Below are 17,990 nucleotides of genomic sequence, written 5' to 3'. Positions count from 1 at the left end.
CTTTACCTTTGAGTGTCTCTGCTGCCCAGCCTTCAATGATGAAAACTTGCAATGCACCCATCTGTGTGATGGACAAAGACCACCCAGAAGAACTTTGGTTGCTTACCTGTAACTGGGGTTCTTCTGGTGGTCATCTGTACATTCACACACCTGCCCATCCTCCCTGCCACAGAGCATGTCTCAGCACCAGACTGCTTAACTGAGGAGGTAAGGGTTTGCCATGTGATCTCATAGGTATTGGAGGGGAGAAGCTACCAATCAGGAGAGAGAAAGAGGAAACTTGTAAACTCCCGATTAAGCCTTCACTCTCCAGCTGAAGCCCATGTGTGTGAATGGACAGATGACCACCAGAAGAACCCCAGTTACAGTTAAGCAACTAAAGTTTCTAAAACTCATCCAGCAGAGAGGGGACTCCAAGAGCGTATATAACACTTTGATAGAAGTGCCACAGGAGGTGAATTATGGACATGGTAATTAACACAACAGGAAAGAGAAAGATGAAAGGAGAAATCTGCATTGGCATAAAGCACCTTCAGAGATCTTGCTCCATAGAAGGAAACTTTGTTGGAAAGCTTTCTGCTAGAAAAAATGGTGCTTCATACTATTGATCAAGGCCTGGGGTAGATCTTTAATTTTTTTTTCTCTTATGGGGGAGAACAATCTGATCTAGTCACCAGCGACACAGTTTATTTGAAATTTCATGAAGCCGTTCATGTAAGTATGCATTAAGTACTCAGACCAACAGGAGACCTGGCCTATATCTCCCATGCTCTAGTTCACTCCGATAACTAACACCCACTGTTCACTAATTTGAGGCAACCTTCAGTGCTGATAATTAACACAAGGAAATAGAAACAGCAGCAGGGGTTACAAGAGATGGTAACCAAGTCCCAGACTTTGTGGTGCAACCTATCTAGTCATTGTCTCTTAACAGATTATTGCTTTGAAATTTTGATGTTTCTGTGGATTTAGCTGGCATTTATGGACATTTGAAATATGGCTGCTGAACAGAAGCATACTTTCCTCAGGTTCTGAAACTTTTATGTTTGCCTGAACATTATGAGGCATTTGTCTGGGTTGATGGTTATTTTTTGGCGAAAACATGAGTAGTGTAATCTCATGTTTAAAGTGTTGTCTTTTATTTAATGAGAAAATAATTTTACAGCTAATCAGAGTTAAATTTTATTGGCAGGTTTCTATAGACTGCCCATTCTGATGAACTGTTAAGTTTTAGAGTACTTTCATTGACCAATTTGTATTTCTAGGGTTTTTCTGATCTCTGTTTTTAAAAAAAGGGAGGGGGCTTCTTTGCTTATATCATTAACCAAGATACACATGTGTTGCATTCTCTATTTGCTTTCTTTTTATTTTCTAAAATGCTTGACTGATGACTACAAACATCCAGTGTCACAGCATTCTTGAAATCAAGGGGCTAACTAATTATATATGGCACATATATGCGTGTAGTGGAACTCTGACACTAATGTTGATGAGAAAATTTATATTCTGTATTTTAACCAAAAGAAAGTTTCCATTGTAAATTGCTTGGGGCAAGGAATGAAAAAATGGTTCCTTGTCCCAAAGGGACTCACTGCCTAAAAAGAAATTCAAGGAAGACACCAGCAACAGCCACTGGTAAAGATAAAGTGTGGCATCAAGTCGATTTCGACTCCTGGCGCCCACAGAGCCCTGTGGTTGTCTTTGGTAGAATACAGGAGGGGTTTACCATTGCCATCTCCCGCACAATACGAGATGATGCCTTTCAGCATCTTGCTATATCGCTGCTGCCTGATATAGTACCAGTGGGAATTCGAACCGGCAACCTTCTACTAGTTAGTTCAAGCATTTCCCTGATGTGCCACCCTATACTGGTTGAGTTATTTATTTATTAAAAACAAATATACTCACCACAGATGACTCAAGGTGACTAACCAATATGTAATGCAGAACAATTAATAAAAATACAATAATTCAAGAAGTTGCACTGCCTCTGCTAAATATAAGAGATCCACTACTATATGTGGGTGTATGTATAATAAGTATGTATTGTGTGTTGTGGATTATATCATAGCTCTAGTGAGTATGAAAGGAAATTAACTCAGAGGAACTTCCCCAGTTCCTCCACTCCACAACCGCCCAGGCACCAAAAACCCATCCCTGAGTGTCAGTGTATCCTTTAGAACAGGGTGGGATGCAGCATGGTGGGTTGTCTAGGATGGGGTATCAGTGAAAATTGCTCATGTGGATGGAAGTGTGAAAATCGCTCATGTGGATGGAAGTGCCTTCTGTTCCTGCAAATACAGGTAAAGTTACAACCCAACATCGAATGAGTCTCATCAGTGTGCACAGTGCTTTATGAGGACAAGTATCTGCCCCAGCAAGCTTACCATCTAAACACTGCCACAGGGAGATGACAAAGCAAGGGGTGGAAATGGAGGTAGGGATAAAGATGGGATGGGCATGCATTTAAATTGCATGTACCTGAGATTAATTACAGTGGGATACAGATTTTTTTGAGGGGAGGAGAAGAAAATAAGCTTTGGGAAGGACTTTAAGTGGAGGAACCATTAAAATCTGATTTGCAGCAGAGAAAGGGTTAAACATTCTTCCCTCTGTTCCACTGGGATTTGTTTACGACATCCGTCTGAGCACTCTTACTTGTGTTTGGTGCTAACTGAACATTAGCACAAAGTGCCAGGAAGGTGAGGCAGTTGCCTCAGGTGCAGGCATGAGGAGAGGAAGAAGAGGTAGCAAGCGAGCCCCGCCCAGGTCACCGGTGAGTGCACCTGCAAATGTGATCGAACACATGCTTTTTATGCACCGGGTGCCATGTTCAATCTCAGTTTAAGGATCTCTGTATCAGACCCAGGAAGGGCTTCTGCTCAACACTCCAGAGAGCTGCTGCTGGCCAGAGCAGAGAGTCCTGGGGTAGAGAAGCCAATGGTCTGACGGCTGGGCCCCTTAATGCTCATGCAGCTTTGATCATCTGTTCTTCTCCCGCTCAGACATGAATGCTCATCTACAGAATTACGTCCTCTGTCTGGCAGCTTAAGCACAAGATGGGACTTGGCAAAGTCCAGCACTGTGTGATTCATTCCTAGTTCTCTGAATGAGTAGAGTGGCCCACATCACTCCCTTCTGCATGCATGCAGCCACCCACTCTGCCCTCATCGAGGCTGGACAATAATGGCCTGTTCAGATCTGAATAGGGCTACTCTGTTTGCCATGTCAGTGAAAGAAAGATGGGCCATTTCTCACAGGAAACCTACACCCCAATCCTAATTACATGGGCCATAATCCAGACAAGTCTGAGGGTGTATGTGTATGTGCGTAACTAAGTCTTTGGTCTTTCTTCCTAAACAGCAGCCTGCTTCCTTGCATCCTTAGTAACTTCTTCAACTCATGTTGGCACTCTGCTGAACAGGAAGCTAATTTTAAAAGTCCGGCGAACACTTTCCTGGGTTGTGGCCGGTTGTGATCTTTTGTGGACAAGTGAGCCTCTGCACAGCATTGATGCAAGAGCCATCTAGTGATGGAGCCAGTGCTGGGCGCCATGATGGAATGTGGTTGACTCCAGTAGTAGTTCTGGCCATCGTATTGGCCGTGCTCCATGTCCCTTTCCTGTGTTCGTTTTTTATTTAGCATATTTCTATGCCACTTCAAACTCACATTGTGCATGTTTCCAGAATATTTGACACCTGTATCTCCTTGGCAACTGGCATCTGGTTGGCTGCTGTTAAAATGCTAGACTAGATGGTCTGATCCCAATTCTGTGGTTCTGTTCTGTTCAGGGGATGTTGCAGCAGATTTCTGCAATGAGTGGAGGATTGGGCTAGAAGACCTCCAGTGCTCCTTCCAACTCTGTGATTCTACATTCCCAGAGTGACAGACAGGTATGACATCTTTGTGGTCCACATACCTTCTGTCAGGATGCCCATGCTTCTGCAGTCGCCCTAGGACAGAGTATCTTTAGGCATTGCTCAGAAGTGTGGGAAAAGAAGATGCAACCAACTTGCACTTCATGTTGAATATCCAAAGCAGGAATTTGAGTATCTTTCCCCAGTATTAAGGAGTCTGAACTCCAGGTGCTGTTACAGCTCACATATATTGGGGAGATGCATGAATTCAAACTTTTCCACAGATGGTGCAAAAGAAAAGAGGGGCAAGTTGCTTGCAGTTGCTTTCCCTCTTTTCCCATGGAGTTTAAAAGTTGCCCTAACCTTATGAAGGATGATTTCATGTTTTTGTTCGGTAGGAACCGAAAGGTTACAGTTATCAGACTTGGGGTGCACCAGGACTAGATGAGCGTGAGAATTTTTAAAAATAGTGGAATTCATTAATAGCAGTATGACTGTTTTGTAACTCTGATATTGCCAAATATATGAAGCTGCCTCATACCACTGGTCCATCTACTAACACAGTGATCCATCTACTCTGACAGACAGCAGCTTTCCGGGGTCTCAAACAGATCTTTCTCATCGCCCGCTACCTGATCTTTTCAATTGGAGACGCCAAAGACTGAACCTTGGCCCGGCCTGTATGCAAATCGTGTGTTCTGTCACTGAGCTTTGGCCCCTCCCAGAGTTCCACGTCATGTTCAGCATTCTCCTCCTCCTCCCTGTTTCCCCACATCTCCCCATCGCCTTCCGAAATAGAACGGCCCACAAACAGCTGCCCACAAACATCCCCTGCAATGAAATGCAAGCTGCTAACACAGAACTGCTTGCACATAGGTATCATCGCAGGGGAGTTATGAAAGCTCTCTGGGGTGTGGTAGGGAGCCAGATGAGCAGAGAGCTGGCACTTCCTTTCCTCCCTGCATATCATGATGTTTAAAGCTGTACTTTTTTCTGTCTGTCTAAATGACTCTGACACCTTGGCAAAAAGAGGCCTGCTATTGTCGGCGGAGACTGCTAGCATTTTCCTTGGTCTTCTAGAATTGGATCTGCTTAATCCGAATGCAGAGACAATGGGGCAGTGTGTTATGAGCACACATCAAGTCACTTCCTGAACTCTTCAACTTCCCTTTTGGTTTCTGCTGTGCTTAGGGGGCCGACGGCATGAAGCCTTTCCTGCTGCCCAGAAGAGATAGCTTTAACTGCATGTGCAAAAAAAATCTTCCAGTGTAAATAACTGGCATTTGCATTCTCAGCATTTGGGCACAACCTCCCAGTGATCCTATGTCTGCACACATGCATGCATATGCATCCCCTCCTGTTGGTGTGTACAAATGGGTCCTGTTGTGAGGAATCTAGGTTTAGAGAAGGTGCCTGTTGGTAGTTACAGGGGGTGGGGGGAGTATAACCCAAAGTAGTGTGCCTGAAGTTCCAGGGTCAAGCACAGATCTCCAGCTGGAAAGATCTGATGATGTAGCACAGGGAAAGATGAGCTGCTGCAGTCAGAATAAACCATATTGGACTACATAGTCTAGCTCAGTAGAGAGCAGCCCCTGATATAGGCAAAATAACTCAGCGCCTTGTGGCACTTTGAAGACTAATAATTTTATTGTAGCATGACCTTATGTAAACTACATGCATCAGATGCATGAAATTAAATCCTCAGAAGACATGGGTTTGTGTGTGTATGTGCACACATGCATGTGCACGTGCACACACGTGCAAAACTGAAAATGGTAGAGTCAAATGCAGAAGGGAATGTGAAAATACCTAGTTGTGAAATGCTTAAAAGTACACAAGATGAGCTTGATGACGACCCTCCTAGCAATGCTAAGTTAATTAACTCTGTCATGTGATTAAAAAAACCAAAACCCCTTTGTCTTGATTAAGGCCTATAGTAACTATGTCAAGCCGTGTGTGTGTGTGTATGTGTATAGAGAGATAGACAGACCAACCAGAGTTCACATTTCAGATTTGCTTTTAGGGCTGCAGTGCTCCTAGTCCTCCTCATGGTGTAGTTAAGGCAATCGATTCACTAAGGATCATCTTCATAGTTGCAACAAAGGTGATTCAGTGGCAAACTGCAACACAGTAATGTGCAAGAAAAAATAAAAATTATGTACTTTGCAAAACAGGCTTAAGTAAAAAAGCAAGTTGCCATGCTAGATGTCAAGTGAGGCTAGACTCTCAGCAAACCTGAATCGGGGTTCTCAAAGCAAATCTAGAAAATCAGTACTGAGATTATTTTAATCTGAATTGGTGTTTGAGGCTCTGTTGCCAGATTTGGCTTTTTTAAAGCCAAATTTTGGGTTATGGCCCATTTGACTCACGAGTATACCCCTTAGGTTCTGGCCACACTGGCAAGGCACACAGCACCAACACGGTAAAGGGAGTTCCGGGAATTCATGTCTATTCAGAGTGGGCATACAAAATCCTGTAGACCATGCACTAATCCCAGGACTTGTTTATGTCTCTAGTTGTCTAGGAAGTCCCTTTAGATTTTCACCCATTGATTTAGAACTAGGAAGTCAGAATCCACCTGGTGCTAGGGCCCATCTCACTAAGACACTTGGCAATCATCATGAACAGACAGAATATGTCGTCATCTCCCATTTCCAGCCCTTTTCCCCATATAATTTATTTTAGTTGAGGAGTCTGGGACTGCAACTTCCCAGTACTTGTGGAAGGAGGAAGATCTAAGGCTGACTAGTTCTGAATGGAACCTGTACGTGAACATAATAGTTCATAAAGTGCCTCAAATTTCTAGATTTGAGGCACTGATAAAGTGCTTCAAATTTCTAGAACTCATTTTCTAGAGAATGAAAGAACTACATGGGCCCTGCCTGCAGGCTCACCATAAAGTAGGCAGGAACAAAAAGGGGGAAAGGGTGATGATGGAGAAGAAAGGAAAATAATGACATCATTATAGACATTTCCTATTTTAACAGAAATGTGCTATTTTAATGTACAGTTTCCATTGAGTAGTTAGTACTTAGCCCATTATTACAGGAATCTGTGGGCCCAAAGTTTCACATTCTATGTAAATATACCTCCTACATCTTTCAAAGACCTCCCAAAACTATGACCAACATTTGGCCTCAGACAGGACAACATAAAATAACTGAATGCAAATTGTAGCATTATCTATTAAATTTATCCCATCAACAATGGCCGCTTTTTGTGGTATTTGTTACTCTCCCGATCACATTGTGTTCTAGGAATTTAGAATATTAGGGGTTTGCCAACCTGACACCAATGGGACTGAATCATATATGCAAGAATTAGGAATAGGAACATTCAGAGGAGCAGGTTAGTTGTGCTCTTGTAGCAAATGAGAACATGGTTAGTGCCTCTTTTCCATTTGCTGTCAAAACCATTTACCTCTGATTATCTTCCCCTTTACTAGTGGGCAGAGCTGGATTAACCAATAGGTCTCAGGACAGGACCTCTTATGGCAGAAGTGACCAGTTTTGAAACATTTGCAACCTCACTGGTTCACCTCAGTGGTCCAGTCTTTCATTAGTCTAGTCTTCCCACTGCATTGGTCCAACTTTATGTAGCTCAAGGAACCACTGCAGAAGTTCCCTGATCATAATTTAATTTATAAACCATCCAGAGATTTTTATATGGGGTGGTATATAAAAGATGCTAAATAAATAAAAGAACACAGTGGCACAGTAGCGATATTTCCACCTATAGGTAGAAAACTGGCAACCTAATCAACATGAGAAGCAACAGTACAATCTGCACTAATGCATCCAATGACAGAGAATTCCATCGATTAATTATGCGTTGTGTGAAAACCTTTTGACAGTCCTATAGTTCTTGGCAATCAGTTTCTTTGGATGATCCCTGGTTCTAGTGTTATGCAAGAGGGAGAAAAATTTCTCTCTATCCACTTACTCTACACTATGCATAATTTTATAGATCGCTGTCATGTTGCCCCTCAGTCATCTTTTTTTCCAAACTAAAAAGCCCCAGGTGTTGTAGCCTTGCCTTTTTAAGGAAGGTGTTCTAGGCCCCTGATCATCTTGGTTGCCCTTTTCTCCACCTTCTCCAATTTTATTATGTATTTTCTGAGATATGGTGACCAGAATTGTACACAGTACTCCAAATGTGGCTGCATCATAGTTTTGTATAAGGGTATTATAATGTTTGAAAGTTTTATTTTCAATCCCGTTCCTAATGATTCCAAGCATGGAATTGGCCTTTTTCATGGCTGCCACACATTGAGTTACTTTCAATGAGCTGTCCACTACGACCCCCAGATCCCTTTCCTGGTCAGTCACCGACAGCTCAGACCCCATCACCGTATATATGAATCTGGGGTTTCTTGTCCCAATATGCATCATTTTACACTTTCTAAAATTGAACCATGTTTGCCATTTCCTTGCCCACTCCCCCAGTTTGGAGAGATCCTTTTGGAGCTCCTCACAATTTGTTTTAGATTTCACTGCCCTAAATAGTTTGGTGTCATCTGCAAATTTGGCCACCTCTCTGCTTACCCCAACTTCTAGATCATTTATGAATAAATTAAAAAGCACTGGTTCCAGTACAGATCCCTGGGGGACCCCACTTCTTACTTCCCTCTATTTAGAGAACTATCCATTTATACCTACCCTCTGTTTCCTGTCCTTCAACCAGTTACCAATCTACACGTGAACCTGTCTCCTTATCCCATGACTAAGTATGGTCGCTAAGTATTCTCAAGAGTCTGTGATGAGGAACTTTTGTCAAAAACCTTTTGAAAGTCCAAGTATACTATGTCAAATGGATCACCTTTATCCACATGCCCATTGACACTCTCAAAGAACTCCAAAAGGTTGGTGAGGCAGGATTTACCTTTGCAGAAGCCTGCTGGTTCTCAGCAGGGCCTGTTCTTCTATATGCTTATCCTTGGCTTTCCATCAATTTGCCCAGCACAAACGTTAAGCTAACCAGCCTATCATTTCCGGCTCCCCCCGGATCCCTTTTTGAAAATCAGTGTTGCATTGGCTACTTTCCAGTCCTCTGGTACAGAGCCTGATTGTAGGGATAAGTGATATATTTTTCACAGGAGGTCGGCAGTTTCACATTTGAGTTCGTTAAGGACTCTCAGATGGATGCAATCTGGCCTTGGAGGTTTTTTAATTTTTTTCAGACAGTTTAGAATGTAATCAAAGTGTGATACCAGGGAATGTTCCCTTCCTAGATCCACTCATGCCTTTAATACGACCCTAAATTTTATAAAAGACCATTCCTAGTTCTCTCCTTGTGTTCACTCTTTAACATTTTTTAGTGAACCCCAATGAGCTGAACAAAGAAAACATAGTAGGAAGTATTCGGTTAATAAAGGGCATATATCATGATGTGAAGTAAGTGAGGCAAAGTAGATGAAGCAATTTTTGACAAGGTGCCGGGCGGAAGTGTGGTGTAGTGCTGCTTTCACAGGAAACCAGCTAGGGAACTTCAGAACTGACAGGGCTCCTACTGATGAAGACGTTACAGGTCTGTGTTCTACAGCAGCTTCTTTTGACACTTTCAGAAGAGGAGTTCTGTGCATTTTTAAAGGTGGGTTGGAAAGTTGATGCAGTAGAGGATTCTGATGGTTTTTCAAGAAAATATAGGATTTTGTGAACAAGAAAGAACTAGCTTTCAAGTGAGGAAATGCACCCAGGAAACAAATATCTGCTTAGTCTCACTTAAGGGGCCTACTCAGTGTAAATTTTGGCTACTTATTCTTTTAACCCCATCTCTGTACTATACTTAATTTTTTAAAAAAACTTCCATTGGTTTCAATGACACAACTGTGCCATGCAGTGATTAGATGGGGAGGGTTTTGGTGTTTGCAAAAAAACAGCTCTTAATAAGCCCATGCAAATTAAATGCATAGCTTAGCATGCTGTGTGTGTATATTAGGTGGCCCAGTCAGGAGCAGGACCATGTGGCGTGCAAGGAGGAGGGCTTTAATAATCTGTCCCCACTATGATCCCAGTCTGAATGGTTTAACTTCCCGTATTGACTTGAAGTTACTACCCAACTTGTGTCTTGGCTGCCGGCTTCCTCATTGTTACATTTTATTACCTAATTTGATGCTATTGTGAATTGTTTGTTTTATGCTGCTCAATGACCGAAATAAAGTATGATCTGATCATTGTTACATGAGGTAATTTAGTTTGGAATCCTGTATGTGAGCACTGCAAGGTATTCCCCTGAAGGGATGGGACCACTCTGGAGGAAAACACCTGCGTGCTTGCATGCAGAAGGTTCCAAGTTCCCTCCCTGGTAGCATCTCCAAGATAGGGCTGAGAGAGATTCCTGCCTGCGACCCTGGAGAAGCTGCTGCCAGTCTGGGTAGACACTACTGAGCTAGATGGACAATGGTCTGACTTGGTATATGGCAGCTTCCTATGAAGTGGGAAATGGATGGAAAACATTTGTGAGTGCATAACTTTAAGCATAAAAAGGCACATAAAAGCTAAGCAGAAAATGCTAGCCCATATTTTATACATGAATAATTTTGTTTGATGAGAAAAACCGAGAGGAGTTAAAGAAGAGGAAGTGGGGGAGTCTGAGTGCTGTGACACAGGCAACGAGGGGCGGGGGGAATAATAAGACGATGGTATGAAAGTGGTACTGTGTAAATTAGCATTCTTAGAAAAAGGAGGAGGTGTGAAGGGGTGGGATTAATTTTCCAGAATAGTGTTAGAGAGGCAGAAAGAAGAGGAAGAACATATATGCATAATTCTGTGAATATGGAAGAATGGAGAAACAGTACCGGCTAGGGCTGTGTGTCATGTCAAATCCAACAGGCATGTCTGGCCTGATATGCCCCCTGTTGGGCATTATTGGAACGAGTTCTGCAACAACAGGTGGGATCCTCCCCGACAGTTGGATTTCCCTTCTGTGGTTGCAGAACTCTTCCTATCCGACCTCTCTCTGACTGGGTTCTCCCTCTGACCTGGCTGCCATGGTGTAGTTTCGAGGGGCTGCGTCCTTGAAATTGGGGCAGGGGTGAAAAAAGGCAATTCCCCATGCAGAGTCCACTGACTCTGTGGGTCCTATGAGGGGAGTTGTCCTTCCCCACCATTCCTTAGCAGATAGGTCCCTTGCCTTCAGTGGAACTTGAGACTGAAAGCAGGAAAATGTTTTTCCCTTTACATCTCAAGCCCCTGAAAGGCAAGCCACTTGCTGCTGGCTTTTGCCCTCTCTTGGGGACTGAGAGAGGCAAGGAGATAGTGGGGGTTTGTCAGAAAAATGTCTGAGCTCCAACCTGATCTGACTGGATCAACAGTTTTGGGTTGCCATGTTGACCCGCCTAGCAATTTCCCAGTCGGGTTGGATCTGACATTTTCTAGCATGCACAGGTATAACACCGGTTAAACAGAAAGAGAAGAGGAACTGATTCGTTTGGATTAGGGAAAGATAGATGGAAATGGATATGCTTCGATATCAGTGGGAAAGTGAAATCTTTGGGGGCAAGTGCTTGTTGCTCAAGGCGACCGACAGGCAATACTTCAGAGAGGCTATCTTATTTTTTAAAAAATTATTAAGACAAAATATGCAATGAAATACATCTTAGAATGCATAACACTGCAGGATCATATTGCTCCCGGTGCTTAGCATACACAGACAGTGTGGAATTTTGAAAAAAGAATGCACCAACCAAGAAAAAGAGAGGTGACATTTGGGTTAGAATTATTCGGCCTACTTGGTTATCATTTTTTCTTAGCTAGTTGAAGTGGCCATCTTTAAAATAACTATATAATTATTTCTTAAGCGATTTACAGTATCATTTTGCTCAAATTTTCTTGACTGTATTATTATTCCAAAAACTTATTCCACTCGCTTTCAAATATAGTCATATTTTTAACTTTCCCTTTTTATTTTAATGAGTGCACTTATTTTCTTCGTAAGCCTAACCCACCATATCTTCCTATACTACTCCTCAATGCTTGGTAACCTACCTAACTTCCAGTGTTTGGCTATCAGCAGTTTTGCTGCTACTAAACAGTTACCCACCATCCTTCCTTTTACCTTTTTTACTGAGCTGCTCAAATCCATTCAGAGTAAACAGAAAATGTTTGGCAAAAGTTTGACAGAGTAGAATTGGATTTTATGAAAATTGTAATAAATTTGGTTTTGGAGAAATTGTTAATAAATTGATCAAAATTCAAATCATTATATCACCAGCCCATGGTTAAAATTAGAGTCAATGGAGTATTATCTGAATCTATTGAATTAACAAGTTCTAGTAAGAACTAATCTGCCTACTTTCCTTTCAGTTTCTCTATAACTGGACTGAATTTGGTTCAAATCAAAGCCCACAGTTAGGTCTCTTGCACCTCAAATGTTCATGCGTCTGCCATCTTGGATCAGGGTGGATGACATCATTACAAACTACACCATTGAGGTGTCCCTGTGTGACACTCATTACAACTGTAGAAAATTTGGTTCAAAGCAGACAGTCCACAAGTTAGTGTACTTATGCCTCAAATGTCCGTGTGTGTGCAATCTTGGATCAGGGTGGATGACATCACCACAAACTCCACCATTGGGGCATCAGTATGTGTCCCTACTGCTGTAGCAAATTTGGTTCAAATCGGTTAAGCAGTTCACAAATTAGCCCACTTGCACCTCAAAAATTTATGTATCTGCCATCTTATTTTATTTATTTATTTTATATACCACCCTTCCAAAAATGGCTCAGGGCAGTTTACAACAAAATAAAAACAATTAAAATAAATGAACAATTAAAATCCAAACTAAATCAATTGAACAATAAAATCATTTAAAACCAACATTAAAAATTAAAAATTATTAAATTGGGATGAATTACATCATCACAAACTACATCATTGGGCCATCTTTATGTGTCCCTACAGCTGTAGCAAATTTGGTTCAAATCGGTCAGGCGGTTCACAAATTAGCCCACTTGCGCCTCAAAAGTTTACACGTCTAACCATCTTGAATCAGGGTGGATGACATCATCACAAACTGTGCTGTTGAAGTGTCCCTACAACTGTACCTGATTTGGTTCATATTGGTCCAGGCATTGCAAAGTTGGTGGTGGGGTACACACACACACACTTCTGCCCCCCCCCGACACACAGGCTGCCGAGTGATCTCATAAGTCTACTAGAAAGTAGGCTAAAAAGGGGTGTCCTTGGTTCCCTCTTTTGTTCTTTTGTATTGAAATAATGGCTAAAGCACTGTGCAGTGAAGAAAATGTATTGGGGATTAAAACATGCAAAAAAAGCACACAAACTAGCTTTATATTAGGGATGTGCATGAAGCGTTTCATGCACATCCAGAGGGGCGGAGAGCAGTCACTTTAAGAGGAGGGAGGCAAGTCTTACCTACCCCTCCGTTGCTCCTCCACCACCCCAACATGGCACTGTCCATATTATGCAGCCCCATGGTCTGTTCTTTGAAAGCCACACCAGGGCTGCTTCTTGCTTGGGAACAGGAAGGTCCCTGTTCCAAGCAGCCTGTGGCAGCATTGGCCCAGAAATAGCATCTGAGCATGTGGGGGTGCCATCTTGAGTGGTGTGGCTTTATTTTTTGAGTGAAAAAAAAAGCTTTCTTTTCCATTTTAGGAGGGCTGTCCTGCCGTTTCCATGATGTAATGTGGAGGGTTCATTCAGCAATTTGACGTTTCAGGACTGGGCTTTCTCTGCGGCTGCCCCAGGGCTTTGGAATATGCTCTCTGCTGAACTAAGAGCATCTCCTTCTCTGTTTGTTTTCAGGGAGACCCTCAAGACTTTCCTGTTCTCGCAAGCTTTTAATTAGAATTTTAATAATTTTAATAATTTGTTTTATATTGTTTGTATCGTGTTTTATGTATTTTAACCTGTGATTTTAATTTTGGGATTTATATACCGCCTAGAGATTTACATATCAGGTGGTATAGAAATATGATAAATAAACAATGGAAACTTGAACCTGGATCTCTGTAGCTGGGGGATAGCCGACAGGAGCCGGGCAGTATCTGGTTAGGCAAATGCCATCCCTTAAGGTGTGTAAATGCTTCAGCGGGGGCAGAGTAGAACAAGGTAAAGAGCAGACAGAAGGGTGTGCTAGCTGGTCAAAGAGATCAAATAGCCATAAGAAAGATAGCACACACCAGGTAAGAGATTCAGTGTATAGGTGCTTATATGTTAATGCCAGAAGCCAAGATGGGCAAGCTGGAGTGCTTGGTTACTAATGAAAACATAGATACAGTGGGCATAATAGAAACATAGTGAGAACCAGTGGGACATGGTTATTCCTAGATATAAACTCCACAGAAAGGACAGGGAGGGGCGAATTGGAGGTAGAGTAGCACTGTATATTAAAGAAGGGATAGACTCGAACAAGCTAAAAAACCAAGGAAGACCAGAGTCCTCCACAGAAACTCTGTGGGTGTGGCTGAACGACTGTGCCCTAGAACAGTTGGGCATAGATCCAACTAGAGAGAAAGTGACCTTGGACTTAATCCTGAGTGTATGAGATGTCAGTGTTGTGGAATCCTTACAATTTACCATAGTGTGATAAAATTCAGCATATATGCGAGAAGAGAATCACCAAGGAAGTCTTGGTGCTTTTTAGTTTAGAAAAAATACGATTGAGGGGAGACATGATAAGAGTTCTATATTTAGGACCAACAAAAGGAAGTACTTTTGTAAAACTACTTGTAAAAGGAAGTACCTTTCACACAGTGTATAATTAACCTATGGAATTCTCTGCCGCAAGATGTGGTGACAGCCACCAGCCTAGATGGCTTTAGGAAGGACTTCGATAAATTCATGGAAGACTAATCTATCAGCGGGTACTAGTCTGGGGGCTATGGGCCACCTGCCACCTAAGAAGCAAGATGCCTCTAAAAACCAGTTGCAGGGGAGCAACAGCAGGAGAGAAGGCATGCCTTCACCTCTTGCCTGTGGGCTTCCCAGAGGCATCTGTCAGCCACTGTGTGAAACAGAATGCTGGACTAGATAGGCCTTTGGGCCTGATCCAGCAGGGCTGTTCTTATGAGTATTCTGGGAGCAATCAGGAATACTTTTCTTGTATATCTAGATATTTGAACTAGAGATATTTAAAAGTGTTAGTTTCTGACAGTTTTAAGCCTTGGTTCCTTTTATTTGTGAGGGCCCTAATGCTTAGAAACAGATCACTGGCTCTGAGTGCCTCCCTTTCCCCTCTTGTATTTTAACTGCATTTTGAAAGTTTTTAATTATGGAATTAAAAATCCAAAGTTGTAAACCACTTTAGAGGCTTGACTGTAGAAAAATATGATATGGTGCTCAGCATGAGGAGGGAAAGAGTTGTATTGCATAGATAACCTCTTTCACAAGAGGAGAAGTCGAGTGCTTTGTGATAGCAATCTTGGGTCTGCTGCTGTCCATTCAGATGGCTGCTTCAGCTAGGGCGACTGGATAGAGGGAAAGGATCTTGGCCACTTGCAACAGCTTCTTGCAGAGGTATTCTAGAGACCTTCCATGCTGATATCTGACAGACACACTCCAGGGTGATTCTCACAATCGCCCTGGGCAGGCGGGGAGGGCAAGGGGGGGGAGGCTGCTTTTCACTTACCTCCTCCCCCCCCCTGCCCCGGGATGACCAAGCAGGTCGGCTTGGGTGCGTCTCCTGCACACCCACACGGACAGCCCTGCTCCGTGCAGCTCTATGAAGCATGGAGCAGGACGGAGGGAATCTGGGGCCGAAACTTCTGGTTCCAGCCTCCAGGCATCCCTCAATGCAATGCGTGGCATGCGTTTGCATTGGGGATTTCCCGCCTCTGACAGGCACACGTCAGGATCTCTGCACCCATCTCTGTGATTCCTCGTAGCCGGGTTAAGGGTGCAAGAGCACCCTTAACCTCAGCTAAAAGCCGGGGCTATTAAAGGGGTTAGGCAGGAGGAGAGGGGAGGAATCCACGAGGATCCTGCCGCTTCTCACAAGCGGCCTAACCCGGCTTGGGGCAGCCTAGGCAGGGTTTGGCTGGTTGTGAGAAAAGCCTCCCCAGCTCTTGATGGATTGGGGCCCAAGTCTTTAGCTTCCCGTGATCCATATATGTGTTTGCTCGTGATTAAAGTTTCTCTGAAACAAATTAGCACGTTCATTCATCTTCTGACAAAAGTAGCTGCAGATTTTTAAGACGAGAGATGTATTGGGACTTCCCAGTGTGTTTTTGGCCACATGTTGCTTATCACTTCTGCACAAGGGGACTGCGGAAGGCAGATCAGGATCTTTGAGTGCATCTCTGGGTGATTTGCCTTAGGTTAGCAAGAATGTCTGATTATCAATAATTGAACAATAGCAAGTAAAATTGCAAGTAAAACCGTTTCTCTGTTATGGCAGGTCTTCTGGTACTTGCTTATCTTCCTCCCAGCCTCAGTGTTCTTCACTATAAAATATGAGTATTAGATTGGTTGCCTTTGACCAGAACTTTGTGCAGCTCTGCTAGCCAATTTTAGAGGTGTTTTTTTTAAAAAGAATCCCTAATCTGTAGAAACTCTAATGTAGATTTTGTTAAATATGTTTGAATTGGGTAGTGAATCTGCAGATAGGTTTCACTCTATTGGAGTATGTTGAATCTGCCAAGTTGTTGTATCTGCTATTTTACTAAGTGTGTTTGTTGCTCATTGAAAATGCTTTATTAAGGCCATTATTTTGCACCTAGAATTTTGGTTGGTGGACCTTGAGGGTCTAGTGAAAAACACAGTAGATCAATCAGGTTTGCAGTCTACTCACCCCTCTTCTGTATGACTTTAATTTCTTGATTCTGCTAATGTGTAAGCGCTTTGCCTTTTTTGTGACACTCCACAGTTCTCTATTCAAGAAGCAATTCATGAATGGTATTTAATAACAGAAATATCTTAAATCTTTGGCTCAGGTTTTTGACCAGTTCTGTGCACATGTATTACCGAGTGTTCATTTCCTCTGTTGGCCAGAATAATGATATTTCCATTGATGCGTTCCCTATGTGAATGTCCATCGTTTTTTCCTCAACACTGCAACGTGATTCCGAAATGACAGCTGGACAATGTGTGACTAATTCTGCATGCTTAAATACAAGCAAAACAAAAATTGTTGAAAGGGCCTTATAATTCAGGATTGAGAATTGTGTCCAGAGTAAGTAGAGCCTGAAATAGAAAGCATTAAATTTGCACAAATGGATGAACACAAGACTTCTCGATGACTTTGTTGAATCGGGGTGCCTTTGTTTTATTCTGGCAAGGAAGAGTTTCCCTCCAGATTTTTGGAAATGCTGCTTTCCATTTATTAATAAATGAAACGAAATACAGAGAAAGTAAGTCAAGGCAAACTTAAACAATCTCTTCCTCTTTCTGGTGCAGCCAACATATTTTCGCCATATTGACAACATGGCAAAGCATACTGAAACCAGGCAGATTCGCTAACATTGGGGTGGGTGGAGGGAAAGAAACTCCCTAAAACTTTGACAAAGAAAAGAGGCCTTTTCATACTGTGGTTGTGGTTTTTAGCAGGTGCTTTAGCTAAACAGGAAACAGGCTCAACTGTGTTTTTATTAACATTTGTACTTCATTTGAAAGGAACAAAGTCAGTGTTTCCCCACACTCCTGGAAGCTAAGGCTCTCCTTTCTCCAGGGTTAAAATTAGGGGCATATATTGTGTTGTGGGAACAGCAAAAACTTTTCAGTGTTAACTAGAAACTAGTTGTTTGTGCAATGGGTATCTAAAGAATCCAGGCAAAACTTAGACTGCTATAATCTTAAAATCAGCCCCTTGGCTTCTCTTTCACTTTGCTCACTTGCTATCCATGAAGGAGGTGGTGGTTGTTGTTGGTTGTTAAGGGCTGTCCTTCCATGAGGTGAGGCAGCCACCTCCAGCATTAGATTATTGGGGCACCTGAAGGGCAGCAAGATGCTCCCTGCTGCCTCAGCTTCCTCCCTTTGGTGCCCACCACCCAGAGCAACTCTTTGCCAAGGAGTGCCACAGCGGAGGAGTGTATGCGTGCCCTGCTCATCATCTTGCATGCCAAGTCAAGTGGCTATCACCACTTTTGCAAATGCAAATAAAGAGGAGGGATCTGTCTCCCTGCCTCAGGTGTGGTGAAGGCTTGGGCCACCACTGATAACGATACAGCAACCA

General features: G+C 42.8%; 1 protein-coding gene across 3 annotated transcripts in view; it reads left to right on the top strand.

Annotated features, from left to right (window-relative positions):
* Positions 1-17,990, top strand: part of WIPF1 (WAS/WASL interacting protein family member 1) — an 84,512-nt gene that overhangs the window by 26,109 nt on the left and 40,413 nt on the right. The window contains exon 2 of one of the 3 annotated variants that reach the window (XM_053267003.1): positions 3,792-3,893. The exons of 1 other annotated variant lie outside the window; for it this stretch is intronic. The gene's annotated coding sequence lies outside the window, so the exon portion shown is untranslated. Of the gene's footprint in view, positions 1-3,791; positions 3,894-9,279; positions 9,447-17,990 lie in introns of those variants that run through there. One more of the 3 variants, XM_053267012.1, reaches the window with a different exon arrangement.

The sequence above is a fragment of the Hemicordylus capensis genome, chromosome 1 (genome assembly GCF_027244095.1).
Source record: "Hemicordylus capensis ecotype Gifberg chromosome 1, rHemCap1.1.pri, whole genome shotgun sequence".
Lineage (NCBI taxonomy): Eukaryota > Metazoa > Chordata > Lepidosauria > Squamata > Cordylidae > Hemicordylus > Hemicordylus capensis.
Note: the sequence above shows the minus strand (reverse complement) of the source record. Positions and strands in the feature narration are given on the sequence as shown.